The sequence below is a fragment of the Balaenoptera physalus genome (genome assembly GCF_965194825.1).
Source record: "Balaenoptera physalus genome assembly, chromosome: 8".
Taxonomy (NCBI): domain Eukaryota; kingdom Metazoa; phylum Chordata; class Mammalia; order Artiodactyla; family Balaenopteridae; genus Balaenoptera; species Balaenoptera physalus.
In genome coordinates, this window is record NC_138887.1 from 111,611,578 (window position 1) to 111,628,992 (window position 17,415).

Consider the following 17,415-nt stretch of genomic DNA (forward strand, 5'->3'; position numbering starts at 1 on the left):
GGTAAAATTTTGGGAAAGAGGTATACTTTACTTTCAGGTTGTTTTCCTAGCTCTTTTGGAAAGATTCTGGACCAGGAAGGGAATTTGAGGCTTGTTTGGGGATGTGAGGACTAAGAGCAGAAAAGCAGATTTTCTGGCGGAGTTGGCACTGGGGACCGCTACCTGTTGATGAGCTTTACATTGGTATCTCTAGCCCAGAGCTCTGGTCCCACATATACAATTGCCTCCTGGAAACCATTGTTTGTGTCTCCTCTCAGCTCCTGAAATTTAGCATGTCAAAATTAAACTCCTTATTCCTCCAGCCTTTCAAATTCATTCTTCTGCTTGTTTTCCTTATTTTAGAAGACAATTCTACCTTCCACTTTAAAAAATTTTCTCTTTTTCTGACCACTCAATCCCAAAGTCCATCCTACTTCCCAAAATCTCTTGAAGCCATCCATATCTTTCCATTCTCACTGCTGTCACCCCAATCCAGACCATAATCTTGTCTCACTTGAACTAATGCATGTGCCTCTCTACTGTTGCTCAACTTGCCATTCTTTTACTCAGATTTTGTTTCTAAGATGTAGATGAGAGCATGTTAGTCTCCTTCTTAAAGCTCTTCAGTAGTTTGCTACTACGTGTAGAATGAACCCCTAGCATGGTTTAGGGAGCTGCCTTGATCCTCATCTCATCTCATCTCATCTCATCTCATCTCATCTCGTCTCATCTCGTCTCGTCTCGTCTCGTCTCGTCTTGTCTCATCTCGTCTCGTCTTGTCTTTGTCTCCCTCCATTCTCATCCCCTCTTTGCCACCCCCTCCCACCTGCCAACCCCACACACTTATTTCCAGGCCTACAAAACTACTTTCAAGTGTGGGTTTTCTTGTTTCAATACAAATAACCTTTTATAATACTTTAGCCTTTGAATGTTTTAGTTTGCCAATCCCATTTATATTTTTCCCTTTTTGTTTTAGGATATTAATATCTGATATGGACATTTTCATAAAGCTTCTCTTTGTAAAAATATCTTCAGAATCCTGTGGGTATGTATGTATGTGTATGCTATTCAGTGTTTCCTCATGTCTGTAAGTTTTTTGTCATTAAGTTCTTTATCTGTTAGTGTTATTATAGATTCCATGTATATATGGAGACATATCTGTCCATGGCCTCTTTCCACAGAATATCTCATGTTTATAGGGACTCTAAATCTATTATTGTCTCATTCTGCCATCTAACAGATTTTCTATTTAAGTAATATTCTTGTTATATTTGCCGCCAAAAAAATCAATTTGAAAAAGGCAGCCACAGAGAAAGGAGAGAGCAAGTGAATGAGAGTATCCTGTCCAAGAGGACAGTGTAGGAAGAACAGATTTAGAGCTCTGACAGGAGCCACTAGTACTGGTGTTGATTGGGAACTTTTATTCAAATCGTGTCTGTGGTTGTGAGATATGACCTGTACAAGTGAAGCAGTTCTAAGGAGGGGTGGGCTGAGTGTGACATGCATAAAAGGGAGGGGAGTCAGTGTCACAAAGAGGAGTGGAGACATAGCTCTGCTTCATCAGAGTAGCCCAGAAAGGAGAGGGTCAATGGGACATGTAGAGGGAGGGGCGCTAGTTGCACATTGTGGGGAAGGAACTGGTGAAAAGAACTGAGAGGCTGGAGAAAGAACTTGGGATGAATTTTAACTCCACAGAAAGTTCACTTGGCTCCTACTTCCCTAGATAAGGTGGATAAAGCTCAGACCCCTGAAACTCATCTTCCCACAGGACAGGTATCAATTAGACTGAGAGGATTTCTGTGCCTATTGACAGAGAGAGTGGGCAGGTGTAACTGATGAATCCTTTTTTACACCAAGGATCAATACAGGAAGGAGAAGCCTCTAAATGACAGACTTGTAGAATCCTCATCCCCAGTTCTCTCACCTGCACTTTCTCCTGCTGCTCAGAATCCCCAAGCAGGATATACGTTCTGTCCCTGCTTTGTGCCTGTTAGTTTCCACTACAGCCTTATGCTCAGGACAAGATTCAGGCATCAACATGAAGTGTATCCTATTAACCTTGCTGATGATAACTGGCGAGTGACTGAAGGTATCTCATGCTTGATTGGGGCTCTACTAGGAGGTGAGGCTGTGGAGCTTTGTTGGCGAGGGAGAGCTGATGGATTAGGAACAGGGAAGTTTGGGAAATAGGTGATATACTAGTCATTTTCTGTACAGGCTCAGTCATTTGTAGGACCTAACTAAACTTTTTTTTTAATTAAATTTTTATTTTTGGCTGCGTTGGGTCTTTGTTGCTGTGCCCGGGCTTTCTCTAGTGGTGAGCGGGGGCTACTCTTCGTTGTGGTGTGCGGGCTTCTCATTGCGGTGGCTTCTCTTGTTGCAGAGCATGGGCTCTAGGCATGCGGGCTTCAGTAGTTGTGGCATGCGGGCTCAGTAGCTATGGCTTGTGGGCTCTAGAGCTCTGGCTCAATAATGTGGCGCATGGGCTTAGTTGCTCCGCTGCATGTGGGATCTTCCTGGACCAGGGCTCGAACCTGTGTCCCCTGCATTGGCAGGTGGATTCCTGCGCTGCTGCGCCACCAGGGAAGTCCTAAAACATTTATTATGGGCTTAAAACCTCATCTGAATGTCTGATAAATTTTCAATAAGCTTCTCTCCATAATTAATAGACCTTGCTGGAATTTTGATAGGAATTTCATTAAACCTATCGATCAGTCTGGGGACAATTGCTACCTTTACTATGTTTAGTTTTCCAGTCCATGAACACAGCATGTTATTCCTTTTATTTAGTTCTTTGATTTCTTTCTTCAACATTTAAAATTTTTCAGCATAAAGATTCTGTACATATTTTGTTAACTATATGCCTAATTATTTAGTTTTCTTTGGAGTGATTGTAAATCATATTGCATTTTTAATTTTAGGTTTCATATGTTCATTGTTAGTATATAGAAGTGCGACTGATTTTTATGTGTTGATTTTGTATTCCCTGACCTTGCTGAACTCATGTATTCTAGGAGTTTTTTGTAGATTCCTTGGGATTTTCTATGTAGACAATCATGTCGCCTACAGGAAGGGACAATTATATTTCTTCCTTTGCAGTTGGATTTGATTTTCTAATATTTGTTAAGGATTTTTGTATCTTCTTGATGACAGACATTCTAACAGGTGTGAGATGATATCTCATTGTGGTTTTGATTTGCATTTACCAATGATTAGTGATGTTGAGTATCTTTTCATGTACCTGTTGGCCATTTAGACGTCTTCTTTGGAAAAAAAGTCTATTTAATTCCTCTGCTCATTTTAAAATTGTTTTTGTTGTTGTTTTTGAGTTGTATGAGTCCTCTATATGTTTTGAATATTAACCCTTTATCTCTTTATATAGTCTGCAAATATTTTCTCCCATTCTGTAGGTTACAATTTCATTTTGTTGATTGTTTCTTCTGCTGTACAGAAGCTTTTTAGTTTGATGTAGCCTCACTTGTTGATTTTTGCTTTTGTTGCTTGTGCTGTTAGTGTCATGTCAAAAAAGTCGTTGCCAAGACCCATGTCAAGGAGTTTCCTCTCTATGTTTCCTTCAAGGAGTTTTATGGTATCCCATTTACAATAGCATCAAAAACAATAAAATACTTAGGAATAAATTTAACCAAGGAAGTGAAAGATCTGTACAATGAAAACTATAAGACTTTGAAGAAAGAAATTAAAGGAGACATAAACAAATTGAGATATCCCATGTTCATGGATTGGAAGAATTAATATTGTTAAAATTTCCATACTACCCAAAGCCATCTATAGATTTAATGCAATCCCTATCAAAATTCCAATGACTTTTTTTTTACAGAAATAGAAAAGAAATCCTAAAATTTGTATGGAATCACAAAAGACCTCAAATAGCGAAAGCAATCCTGAGAACAAAGCCAGAAGCATCACACGTCCTGGTTTCGAACTATACTGCAAAGCTATAGTAATTAAAACATTGTGGTATTGGTATAAAAATAGAAACATAGAACAATGAAACAGAATAGAGAGCCTGGAAATAACCCCCTGTATGTACAGTCAGTTGACACTTGACAAGAGAGCCAAGGACACTCAGTGAAGAAAGGATAGTTTCTTCAACAAATGGTATTGGGAAAACTGGATAACCACATGCAAAAAAATGAAATGGGAACGCTATCTTACACCACTCACAAAAATTGACTCAGAATGAATTAAATACTTAAACCATGAGATTACTAGAAGAAAACATAGGGAAGAAGCTCCTAATTGATTTTCAGTCTTGCATACCTAGCAGAAATCCCACTTGGTCTTAGTGTATGTATAATGTTTTTTATACATTGTTGGATTTGATTTGCTAATGTTTTGTTGAGGATTTTTGCATCTATGATCATGAGGGATTTTTTTTGTAGTTTTCTTGTAATGACTTTGTTTTTGGTATTAGGATAATGCTGGCCTAATAGAATGATTTAGGAAATATTCCCTCTGCTTCTATCTTCTGAAAGAGGTTGCCGAGAATTGGTATAATTTCTTACTTAAATGTTTGGTAGAATTCATGAGTGAGCTCATCTGGGCCCAGTGTTTTCTGTTTCGGAAGGTTATTGTTTAATCGATGTCTCTAATAGATATAAGCGTATTTAGGTTGTCTATTTCTTCTTGTTTGAGTTTTGGCAGATTATGTTTTTCACAGAATTCATCTAGGTTTTCATGTTTGCAGGCATAGAGTTGTTTATAGTATTCCTTTATAGTCCTTTTACTGTCCATGGGGTCGGTAGTGATATCTCCTCTTTCACTTCTAATATTAGTAATTTGTGTCCTCTCTCTTTTATTCTTGGTTATGTTGGCTAAGGCTTATTGATTCTTCTGATCTTTTCAAAGAATCAGTTTTTGGTTTTGTTGATTTTCTCTATTTCTTATTTTCATTTTCTTTAATTTCTGCTCTAATTATTATAATATTGTAATATCTTTTCTTCTGCTTATTTTGGATTTAATTTGCTCTACTTTTTCTTGTTCCCTAAGGTGGAAACATATTATTGACTTTAGATCTTTTTTTTCTTTTCTAATATATACATCCAATGCTAAAAATTTCCTCTAAGCACTGTTTTTGCTGCATCCACAAATTTGGTAAATTGTGTTTTAATTTTAATTTAGTTAAAATATTTTTAAATTCCTTTTGAGATTTCTTTGACCCATGTGTTATTTGTAAGTATGTTGTTTAATCTCCATGTATTTTGGGATTTTCTAGCTGTCTTTCCGTTATTGATTTCTAATTTAATTGTAGTGTGGCCTGAGAGCAGACACTATATGTTTCCTATTCTTTTAAATTTATTATGTGTCTTGTATGACACAGAATGTGGTCTATCTTGATGAATTTTTCATGTGAGTTTGAAAAAAATATATATTCTGCTGTTTTTGCATAAAGTATTCTGTAATGTTTTTTACTATATCCAGTTGATTGAAGGTGCTGTTGAGTTCAACTATGTCCTGACTAATTTTCTGCCTTCAGGAACCATCCATTTCTTTCTTTTTTTTTAATTTGGGGTATAGTTGTTTTACAGTGTTGTGTTAGTTTCTACTGTACAGCGAAGTGGAGTTCCCTGTGCTATACAGCATGTTCTCTTTAGTTATCTATTTTATATGTATCAGTGTATATATGTCAATCCCAACCTCCCAATTCATCCCACCCCCCCCCCTTGGTGTCCATATGTCCTCTACGTCTCTATGTCTGTTCTCTACGTCTGTGTCTCTATTTCTGCCTTGCAAACTGGTTCATCTATACCATTTTTCTAGATTCCACATGTATGCGTTAATATACAATATTTGTTTTTTTCTTTCTGACTTACTTCACTCTGTATGACAGTCTCAAGGTCTATCCATGTCTCCTCAAATGACCCAATTTCGTTCCTTTTTATGGCTGAGTAATGTTCCATTGTATATATGTACCACATCTTCTTTATCCATTTGTCTGTTGATGAGGAACCGTCCATTTCTGATAGAGGGGTGTTGAAGTCTCCAGCTATGATAGTGGATTCAACTATTTCTCCTTTCAGTTCTATCAGTTTTTACCTCATATAATTTGAGGCTCTCTCATTGGGCACATGCACGTTGAGGGTGGTTATGTCTTCTTGGATAATTGACACCTTTATCATAATATAATGCCCCTCTTTATCTCTGATAACTTTCCTTGCTTTGAAGTCTGCTCTGTCTCAAATCAGTATGGCTATTCCTGCTTTCTTTTGATTAGTCTTAGTATGATATATCTTTATCCATCCATTTAATTTTAATCTATATGCATCTTTATATTTAAAGTGGGTTTCTTGTAGACAACATATAGTTGAGTCTTATATTTTTATCCACTCTGGCAATCTCCATCTTTTAATTGGTGCATTTAGACCATTGACATTCAAAAGTGATTATTGATATAGTTGGATTAATATCTACTATATTTGTTACTGTTTCTTATTAACAATAATAAGAATGTTTGTTTTTGTCTTCCACTCTTTTTCTGCCTTTCATGGTTTCAACTGAGCATTTTATATGATTCCAGTTTCTCTCCTTTCTTAGCATATCAGTTATACTTCTCTTCTTTATACTTTCCTGTTTTTATATGGTTGCCCTAGAGCTTGCAATATACATTTGCAACTAATCCTAGTCCACTTTCAGATAACATTATGCCAGTTCACAGGTAGTGTGGAGTACCTTATAATTACAAAGTAATCCTGGTTCCTCCCTCCTGTCCCTTATATCATTGCTGTCATTTAACATATATATGTATATATGTAAGCATACATAATTGAATACATAGTTGCTACTATTATTTTAAGCAAGCTGTTATCTATTATGATATAATAGATATTAATTACTATTAAAAATAGGAAAAAAGTTTTTTACCTCTGCTTATTTCTTCTTTAATGCTCTTCCTTTCTTTATGTAGACCTGAGTTTGTGTTGTATATTATTTTCCTTCTCTTAAAGATTTTATTTTAACATTTCTTGCAAGGTAGGTCTACTGGCAACAAATTCCCTTAATTTTTGTTTGTTGACAAAGTATGTCTCCTTCACTTTTGAAGGATAATTTCACAGGGTACAGAATTCTAGGTTGGTGTTTATTTTCTCTCAATACTTCAAATATTTTTCTCCACTTTCCTCTTGTTTGCATGACTTCTGAGGAGAAGTTGGATGTAATTCTTTTTTTTTTTGTTCCTCCATAGGTAAGGTGTTTTTTCCCTCTGGCTTCTTTCAGGATTGTTTCTTGATCTTTGATTTTCTGTAGTTTGAAAGTGATATGTCTAAGTGTAGTTTCTTGGTACTTATCCTGCTTGGTGTTCTCTGAGCTTCCTGGATCTGTGATTTGATATGTCATTAATTTGGAGGAAATTCTCAGTTATTATTATTTCAAATATTCCTCTGTTCCCTTCTCTCTTTTCCTTCTGGTATTCTCGTCATGCATATGTTACACATTTTATAGTTGTCTCACAGTTTTGGGATATTCTGTTCTGTCTTTTTCAGTCTTTGTTCTCTTTTTTCAGCTTTGGAAGTTTCTATTGATAACATGTGGAAGCTCAAAGATTCTTTCCTCAGCCATGTCCAGTCTACTAATAAACCTATCAAAGGCGTATTTCTGTTAGTGTTTTTTATTTTTAACATTTCTTTTTGGTTCTTTCTTGAGATTTCCAATTCTCTGCTTATATTTCCCCTTCTGTGATTGCATGCTGCCTCCTTTATCCATTAGAGCCTTTAGTAAAAAACCTGCTCCTCCTAGTTACAGGAGAGGGAAAAAGGTGGTCTAACAGGAAGCCTGCTTCCACTGGGATTGGGGATAGAAGATGAGCTGCTTGCTCAGCCCTGGTGAAGCCATGGTGTGTGGGCATTTTTTCCTTTGTTGTTTGGTTAGAGTAGGGTGGGTATTGTCCAGAAGACGTCCTGTTAGACCACCCTTTTCCCTTTCCTGTAACTAGGAGGAGCAGGTTTTTACTTGGAGGTCATTTTTGGGTTTTTTGTTTGTTTGTTTGTTTTTTGTCTTTGTCTCTTGGAGGTTCTGGTTTGTGGGCTGCTCCTGTGCCCTGACCTGGATCTTTGGAGAAATAAATAAAAGGTAAACGCAGGGAAGTTACTGCCACGTTGTTCCTTAAGTCCCCAGTTTTCTAGGCAGTACACTTCCTTCTTTTCAACTCTGAGTCTACGTTTGTTTGTTGTGCTTGTTGTGCAGGGTTCTTTTAGTTGTAAAAGGGAGGAGCTGGGAGGAATGGGGCTACTCCATCTTGGATCAACTGGAAATTGAGCTTTCATGTTTTGGAGGGTAGAAAATGAGAGACCAGTGAAGTACCTTAAGAGTCAGGAGGAAATAAAAATGTGATTTTACACAGGTCAGGGGAGTCTGTTTCTAAGAGGAGGGTGTAGTTAATGTGTTCTATGAGAAATTAAGAAAGTTAAAGCTACAGATACAGTGAAGTCATATAGTTGCATTAAAATGGAGTTAAGATTTGGCCAGTTGAAATATGGCTCAAGGGTGTTAGGACAAGGGAGTTCCAAAGAATAAGAGCATAGTTGAAATGATAAATAAAGGAATCTAACTTGGGTAGAGAGGGAAGTAAAAACAGGCAGGGTCTGATAAGAAATGGAGGGGAAAAAAGAGTCAATGTATAAGTTTCTAATGAGTTCTTAGAATCAGTGACTTTATAAAGCTCTGTTAAGAGTGACACAGTACCTTGGGTCACAGGGCATCAGGGCTTTGGTGGAAAAAAACCTGGACACATTTAGAGTATATGACCAATATTTAGTTGGGGGGCTCAGCCAGGTACATAACTCAGTCTTAATTAGGAGAAGATCTGTTCTTCACCTTTCCTTGGAAGTCCCAGTGACTTCAAGGGACCCTGGATATCTTGTTGCTAGAGATAAGTTGGATCTAGTGGTAGTGCAGACTTAGAAGCTAGTGAGAGATGGTCTGGAATCAGGGATAGATTATGGGAGTTAAATAAGACTTAGATTTATGTACTGGAAGAGCTTAGAGTAAGAAGGAATGAGAACACTACCTATGCCAGTGGTTCTCAACCTTTTTGAGCATGAGAACCCCTTTTAGTCTTAAAATATTTTGAGTCTTTTTATGATGTTATTAAAAACTTATATAATAACAAAAAGGTGAATTAACTATGCATGCTAAAGCAATTTGTATTTTATTATCAAAATAGTATTTAACTGGATTTCCTGTCCACTCTACTTTTGAAATAGGTCTCATATCCATCTACTTATCTGACCTTCTCCATCTTCATTGCTGCCACATTAACACAAGCCATATCACTTTTTGCTAGGTCTACTTCAATAAACCTGTTTCTACTCTTGCCTTTTTTAACCCTGTGTCTAATCGGAAGCAAGTGATGTTTTAAAAATATAATAGGATCATATCACTCCCATACATCAAATTCTTCAAAATTTTCTATTACACTTAGAATAAAATACAAATTCCTGACTATGGCTTTGAAGCCCTGCTTGATGAGGTCCCTGCCTCCTCTCCAGACTCACCTTAGGCCAATATTTTCCTTGCTCTCTAGGCTTCAGTCTCACTGGTTCTTTTCAGATTCCTGAGCACTCCTAGTTCTTCCCCATTTTTGAGCCTTTGCACATGCATTTCCTCTCTTGGGAAACTCTTTACCCTAACCTTCCCATGGCTGTTTTTTCTCATCTTTTATGTTTCAGATTAACTGTCACTTTCCCAGCAAGTACTTCTTTGCCAACCAAAGTAAATTAGATTTTTCATTTACTGCCTTTATTATTCTTTCTCATAAAACACTGTTACTGTCTCATCACAATTTGTTTTTTTTATTGTCTCATCACAATTTGCTTATTGTCTACCTCCCTCATTTCATGAAGACAAAGTCTGCTTTTGTCTTGGATACACCTTTATATTTAACATCCAATATATCAATATTTCCTGGTACATATAAGTATTCAGTAAATTAAAAAAATAAATGTATGCCTGTATAGATTTGGAAAAAAAGTACATGCATATGTATACATAATATTAACTTTTAGTCTTCTGATGATGCTTGCTTCACATATGAATCCATAAAACCATTGCATTAATTTCATAGCCTTCCAGTGGACCCCTGCACACAAAGTGAGTTCTAATCTCTCATTAATTCATTTGTATAATATATATGTATTGAGTTTCTACTATGTGCTAGACATTGTGCTAAATGCTGGGGATATTGTACAAGTCATTGTTCCTTTACTATGTAATGTGTATAGATGAAAAACCAATAGACCTAGAAATATAAATTGACATAGCAAGAGAAGCCCCAATTAGAACATAGATTTTTTAAAAATTAATAGTTTTATATTTTCCTCTCTCCTTTCCTAAACTGGAGAAAACAAGATTTGATGTAACTTGTTGAACCCACTAACCAGTACTTTTTTTAAAGTGAGATTTATTTTGCTTTATGCAGCAGGGAGAACACACTCCAGAGAACCTCAGAAGTGTCCCAGTTAAGGGGGAGATGGAAGGGGTGTCTTACTGGGTTTGAGCTTGTACTGGATAATTCTGAAGATGGAGTTAGATAAATTGGGTCAGTTCAGAATTAGTTGCAGTTGAGAAGAGGGAACATCCTAACCCTAATTGGGGTCCCCCAACCCTAATTGGGTACCTCAAAAGTTTTATTTAGGAGGTAGGAGGATTATATTAGGGCTAGAGCTATCACTGGTAAAGAAACAGCAGTAATGCAAAGAAGGGAGGTATCAGTCAATATCTGATGTTTAGTTATTTGGTGGGTTATGGAGAGGCTTTGTCTGTGTCTTTTTTCTGAGCATTATTTTGCACTTTATCAACATAAAAATGTTCTTGATACTGCCTTAGTAAGAAATAACATTTATTGAACACATTATATGCCAAACGTTCCTCCAAGCTACTTACATATATTAACACATTTAATCTTCACAATCACCTTAGGAGAGAAGTTCATTTATGATTTCAGTGTACAAATAAGGAAATTAAGATATAGAGATTTACATAATTTGTTCAAGTTCATGCTACTAGTAAGGATAGAGCTAGAATTTGAATCCAGGTACCTATTTTCAGAGAATAAGTACTATTTTATATTTAAGTGCCCATCAGTACAAAGTATCTCTCCCTATGTTTTCATGCCAGAATTAAAGTTTTTATTTTTTATTTAATTAATGAACTTATTGCTGTTGGAGTCATGATGACTAGTCTCAGAGCATCCCTGCAATTCACTAGTAGGAAAAGTCAGGGAGCTGTAGGAAAGGCTGCATTGCTGTGACTGTGGATAGAACCAAGAAGCCTTGAGCCTTTGGGAGATTGGAAATGAGCTAAGCTATTCTGGAAAGCTGCAGACAGGGTGAGGGGAAGCAGGGAGGTCATGTAGAGGAGAAGTACATACATGGGATTTAGGATCAAATAGACTGAAGTCGGAATCCTTGAACCAACCATCATTCACTAGTTGTACGGCTTTAAGTAAGTCTCCTAATGTTAAGCTCTTACTCTGTAAAATAATATAAAATGTATCCACCGCAGGGTTTTTTTTTTTTTTTTCCTGTGAAAATTAAAAAACATTTTAAGAGTACCTAAAGTGCTTAGTACAGTGTTTGTACAGTATGGAACTCTAGTACCACATGGTAGGCTAAGTGATTAATGTGGTAAATATTGATATTATCAGACACTGGTGTCTTGAAATCTCCATAACCACACCAAGTTTCCTTTAATCAGCTGGGTTGTATCCCTGATTCTCCTCTCTCTGTGTTTCAGGTGTTATTTCATTTGTTATTGAAGACACTGAAGACCTATGTCATCTTTTCTATTTATTATACCTGAAATCCAGTTACCAGTCCTGTATGGGGACTCCGATTGCTCCTCAGTGGGTGATAACGGCAGCACACTGCTTCTTACCGTAAGTGATGGGGATCAATCTACTCTGTTAAGGCGTCAAGGCTGGGGCTCAACACTCCTTGTGGAAATTCTAAAAAACTTGTGCTGGTCAGGAAATCCTAACGATTTGACGGTGAAGGGGAGCTCAGCTACTTGGATAAAACTTAACTACACGTTCTTATGTTTAATGTGTCAGGAAAGAAAAAAGTTTTACGTTATAAAATAATATCTTACATACATATAAAATAGACCTGCAAATTGTTCTTAATGTTTTTAAGATTCATCCAAAACTGTTAGATGTGACGGTATTTTATTTTTCATTGCTGTATTATACTTCAGTATGAATTCACACTGGTTCATTGTTTTCTTGACAGACATTTGAGTTATTTCTAGTTTTCTGCTATTTTAAACAGTGTTACTGTAAATGTACTTGTACCACGTACCTTAGAAAGTATTCTTGTATATATATCTGTGATGCATATTCTGTATGTATATGTATGTGTGTGTGTGTGTGTATTGGTATATTCACTTCACATATCAGTTTATATCTGTAAGTACACCTCTTGGTATATAACTAGAGCATATAATTAGGAGTGGAATTGCTGGGTCATAGAGCATGCAAATGTTCACTTTTACACACCCTCCAGCAATTTCTGAGTTCTTCCAACACTGGGTATTGTCAAGCTTTTTAATTTTTTTGCTGATTAAGTGTCAAATATCTTATTATCATTTTAATTTTGTTACCTTTACTAGTAGTGGTGATTAACATCCTCCACCCCCATCCTCCTCTTCCTTCTCCTTCTGACAATAATGTTTCTTTTGGGAAAAACTCTTTTATGTCTTGAAAATTTTGTGTGTTAAATTTTAAAAATATTGCTTCATAGGACTTCTATAAATGCTCTAGATATTACTTGTTTGTCAGTTATATATGTTGCAAATATCTTCCACTCTGTGGCTTGATCTTCTTTTTATGGTGTATTTTGATGAATCAGAGCTCTTAACTTCAAGATAATTCAGTTTAAAACTTGAATTATCAGTCTTTGTGGTTATTGAGCATTGTGCCAAGTCGAAAATATCTTTTATGACCACAAGATCAGAAAGATATTCCTTTATATTTACTTCTAAAGATTTTAAAGCTTTGATTTTCATATTTAAATTTTCATATAATTTAGAATTGATTTTTGTGAATGATGTGAAGTAGGGATCCAATTTCATTTTTTAAAGATAGTAAGCTAAATATCCAAATATCATTTGTCAATGGCCCTTCTTTCCCCACTGATCTGCAACACCTGTTCTGTCATCTGTCAGAGTTCCATCTGTATATGGGTCAGTTTCTGGGCTTTTGTTGCTGTTCCATTGGTTTATTTATTATAGACCACAATGCCTTAATAATTATGACTTTATCATAATTTGTGATGTGTGATATGGTTGGCCAACCATCTTATTCTTCATCAGGAATGCTTAGGAATTCTTTTACATAAATTAAAAAATCAACTTGTCAAGTTCTATGAAAAACTCTATTGGGATTTATTTGGAATTGCTTTGACTTTTTATATCAGTTGCAAAGTACTGATATTTTCTGATATTGATTGTTCCCAGCCATGGATCTGAGATAGCTCTCTATTTATGTTTCCCTTTGATGCATTTCAAGAGTTTTATATTACCTGCATTCATGTCTTGTACATATCTTATTAAGTTTATTCCTAAAGTGCTTTATATTTTTCTATCATTTTAATTGACATACTTGCATAAAATTATATTTTCTGTCTATTGGTGAGGATGGAAATGCAATTGGTATTCAGAAGTTGATTTAATAGCTTGTTGCTTTGCTATATTCTCTTACTGTTTCTAGTAATTTATGTATATGTTCTTGTGGGTTTTCTATCCATCATCTTTGATATGGGCCATTTTCACTATTGTTTAAATTCTAAATAATTTTTGAAATTTCCACATGATTATAAACAGCTCATAGAACTCAATACCGAAAAAACAAACAACCCAATCAAAAAATGGGCAGAAGACCTGAATAGACATTTTTCCAAAGAAGACATATAGTTGGCTAACAGGCACATGAAAAGATAGTCAGTATTAGTATTAGAGAAATGCAAATCAAAACCACAATGAGATATCACCTCACACCGGTCAGAATGGCTATCATCAAAAAATGTACAAATAACAAATGTTGGAGAGGATGTGGAGAAAAGGGAACTCTTATACACTGTTGGTGCAGCCAGTGTGGAAAACATTATGGAGTTCCTCAAAAAGCTAAAAATAAAACTATCATATGATCCAGCAATTCTACTCCTGGGTATATATCCAGAAAAAAATGAAAACACTAATTTAAAAAGATACACGTACCCCAGTGTTCATAGCAGCATTATTTACAATAGCCAAGATATGGAAGCAACCCAAGTGCCCATCAACAGATGAATGGATAAAGAAGATGTGGTACATATATACAATGGGATATTACTCAGCCATAAAAAAAATGAAGTTCTGCCATTTACAGCAACATGGATGGACCTAGAGACTACTATGCTTAGTGAAATAAATCAGAGAAAGACAAATACTATATGATGTCACTTATATGTGGCATCTGAAAAATAACACAAATGAATGTATATGCAAAACAGAAACAGACTCACAGATACAGAAAACAAACTAGTGGTTACCAGAGGGGAGGCAGAAAGGGAGAGGGGAAAATTAAGCGTATGGGATTAACAGATACAGACTACTGTGTTTGAAATGGATAAGCAACAAGGATATATTGTTGTATATCAATTGTTCTATACAATTGTTGTCTATTGTATAGAATAGGGAATTATAGCCACTATCTTTTTTTTTTAAAGAATTTTAAAGATTTTTTTTTATACAGCAGGTTCTTATTAGTTATCTATTTTATACATATTAGTGTATATATGTCAATCCCAATCTCCCAATTCATCACACCCCCACCCCCACCCCCCACTGCTTTGCCCCCATTGGTGTCCATATGTTTGTTCTCTATATCTGTGTCTCTAGTTTTGCCCTGCAAACCGGTTCATCTGTACCATTTTTCTAGGTTCCACATACATGCGTTAATATATGATATTTGTTTTTCTCTCTCTGACTTAACTTCACTCTGTATGACAGTCTCTAGGTCCATCCATGTATCTACAAGTGACCCAATTTCGTTCCTTTTTATGGCTGAGTAGTATTCCATTGTATATATGTACCACATCTTCTTTATCCATTCATCTGTTGATGGGCATTTAGGTTGCTTCCATGACCTGGCTATTGTAAATAGTGCTGCAATGAACATTGGGGTGCATGTGTCTTTTTGAGTTATGGTTTTCTCTGGGTATATGCCCAGTCGTGGGACACCAAGAGGGGAAAGTGGGGTGTAGGTGGTGGTTGTAGGATGAACTGGGAGATTGGGACTGACATATATACACTAATATGTATAAAATAGATAACTAATAAAAACTTGCTGTATAAAAAAATAAATAGATACAATTAGCCTTATCTTGCCCTGCCCCCCCCAAAAAACATAACATGGATGTAATAAACAATGCTGTTGTCAATACTACCTCATAACCAAGTTACGTAGACACTCCAAACCTTTTTATTTTATTCTGTTTCTGGGTTTTCTCATTTGTCTCCTCTATTCCTGTATCTTTCTACACACTGTTTTACCTAATGACACCTACAGCCAGAATTTGCCTCTACTGGAACTTGTCAGTAAAAGAAATGAATGCTCATGACCCTTTATCCTGCCCACAAAATATACTTGTTTAAAATATGACTATTAATTAGCCATGTACAGCTTCAAAGCTACAAAGAAAATGTAACTTTTCTGTCATGTCTTGGCTTTAAATGAGATGAAGACAAGTTTTCTGGGTTTACATTTTAGTCAGGTATATTTACGTTTTTCATTGTACCTTTTAATAAGAAAAATAATCCAAAAATTGTATGTGCAAATTTATAGTTATTCTATTGTTACCTTAAATGGTGTTTATATAGTTAATTTTAATATAGGTTATTTATGTTGCAATTATAATGCCACAGGGCTATTTTATCTGGAAGAACTTACAGGCAAATAAAATAGACAATGAACTCAGACATATTTGTGCATAGCATAATTACCTAAATTTTTAAAAATGTAAGGATTTACATCATTTCACGTATTTGAAGCATCTAAAAACTTTTAAATAAAGCATGTTCAATAACTGCCAGTTAATAAAGTAAATCACAGAACAGATATTTTATTTTATTTTATTATTTTTTTTAGAAAACTGCCCTGATGTGGGCCAGTTAGTTTTTTTTTTTTTTTGGTTGTTGTTGTTGTTGTTGTTTTAATTATTTAATTATTTATTTTATTTTTTTGGCTGTGTTGGGTCTTCGTTTCTGTGCGAGGGCTTTCTCTAGTTGTGGCAAGCGGGGGCCACTCTTCATCACGGTGCGCGGGCCTCTCACTATCGCGGCCTCTCTTGTTGCGGAGCACAGGCTCCAGACGTGCAGGCTCAGTAGTTGTGGCTCACGGGCCCAGTTGCTCTGCAGCATGTGGGATCTTCCCAGACCAGGGCTCGAACCCGTGTCCCCTGCATTGGCAGGTGGATTCTCAACCACTGCGCCACCAGGGAAGCCCGATATTTTATTTTTTGTTGGCAGTCTAAACATTATTAAATACTTGGGGAAACAGGTAATCTTTCTATAGTACTACATCATCGGTTTTTTTATGCTTAAATGTTAAATACTTGTTTTATTTCTATTTTTTCACTTCTCTATTTTCTGTATTAGCAACCCTAGCATTCGCTCTCATTCTTTACCATATTCAAATAGCAGGTTGACAGCTTATGGAAAAGTACTTCTTTTAGTGCTACTAACTTCAAAAATATACCAAAGATATTAAATAAAGATTTTGTGTTTTTTCAGTGAGTTTCACTGAGCTAAGCAATAAATCTACATCATTTAAGACAGGTTCTTCACGTACCTGACATAGGACCTGCTGCTTTTCACCTGGATAGACAAAATCGCTGTGCATCTAGGGCACTCATTATGGCTGAGCCTAGATGCAGCCCCAGATTCTTCTCAGCATGGGTCTCTGGGCAACCACTACATATCAGGTGGAGTAGGCAAGTGAGGGGCAGCTTATATGCCATCCTGGATGTCAGATGTGCATGTCTTGGAATTAACATTTTTTTTCTTTCCCAACATAAATAATAATAAGGAGTTACCTACATGGCTGCAGGAACTAGGTAACTGCTACTTTATCATAAAAAAAAAAAAAGAACTACTTCCCTTTGGCAATGTGCTCCAGTATTCTGCTGCACAAACACACAAATGCAATGAAAAAGAAAAAAAGAATTTTTTTTGTACTTTAAAAAATTAATTAATTAATTCTTATTTTTTGGCTGCATTGGGTCTTCGTTGCTGTGCGTGGGCTTTCTCTAGTTGTGGTGAGCAGGGGCTACTCTTTGTTGCAGTACGCAGGCTTCTCATTGCAGTGGCTTCTCTTGTTGCGGAGCATGGGCTCTAGGTGCGTGGGCTTCAGTAGTTGTGGCACATAGGCTTCAGTAGTTGTGGCAC

General features: G+C 36.1%; 1 protein-coding gene across 1 annotated transcript in view; it reads left to right on the plus strand.

Moving 5' to 3' along the window:
- The first annotated feature begins 756 nt into the window (after nucleotides 1–756).
- The window catches only part of MGAM (maltase-glucoamylase), a 155,239-nt gene continuing 138,580 nt past the window's right edge, over nucleotides 757–17,415 (plus strand). The window contains exon 1 of the mRNA XM_082473191.1: nucleotides 757–11,869. The gene's annotated coding sequence lies outside the window, so the exon portion shown is untranslated. The remainder of the gene's footprint in view (nucleotides 11,870–17,415) is intronic.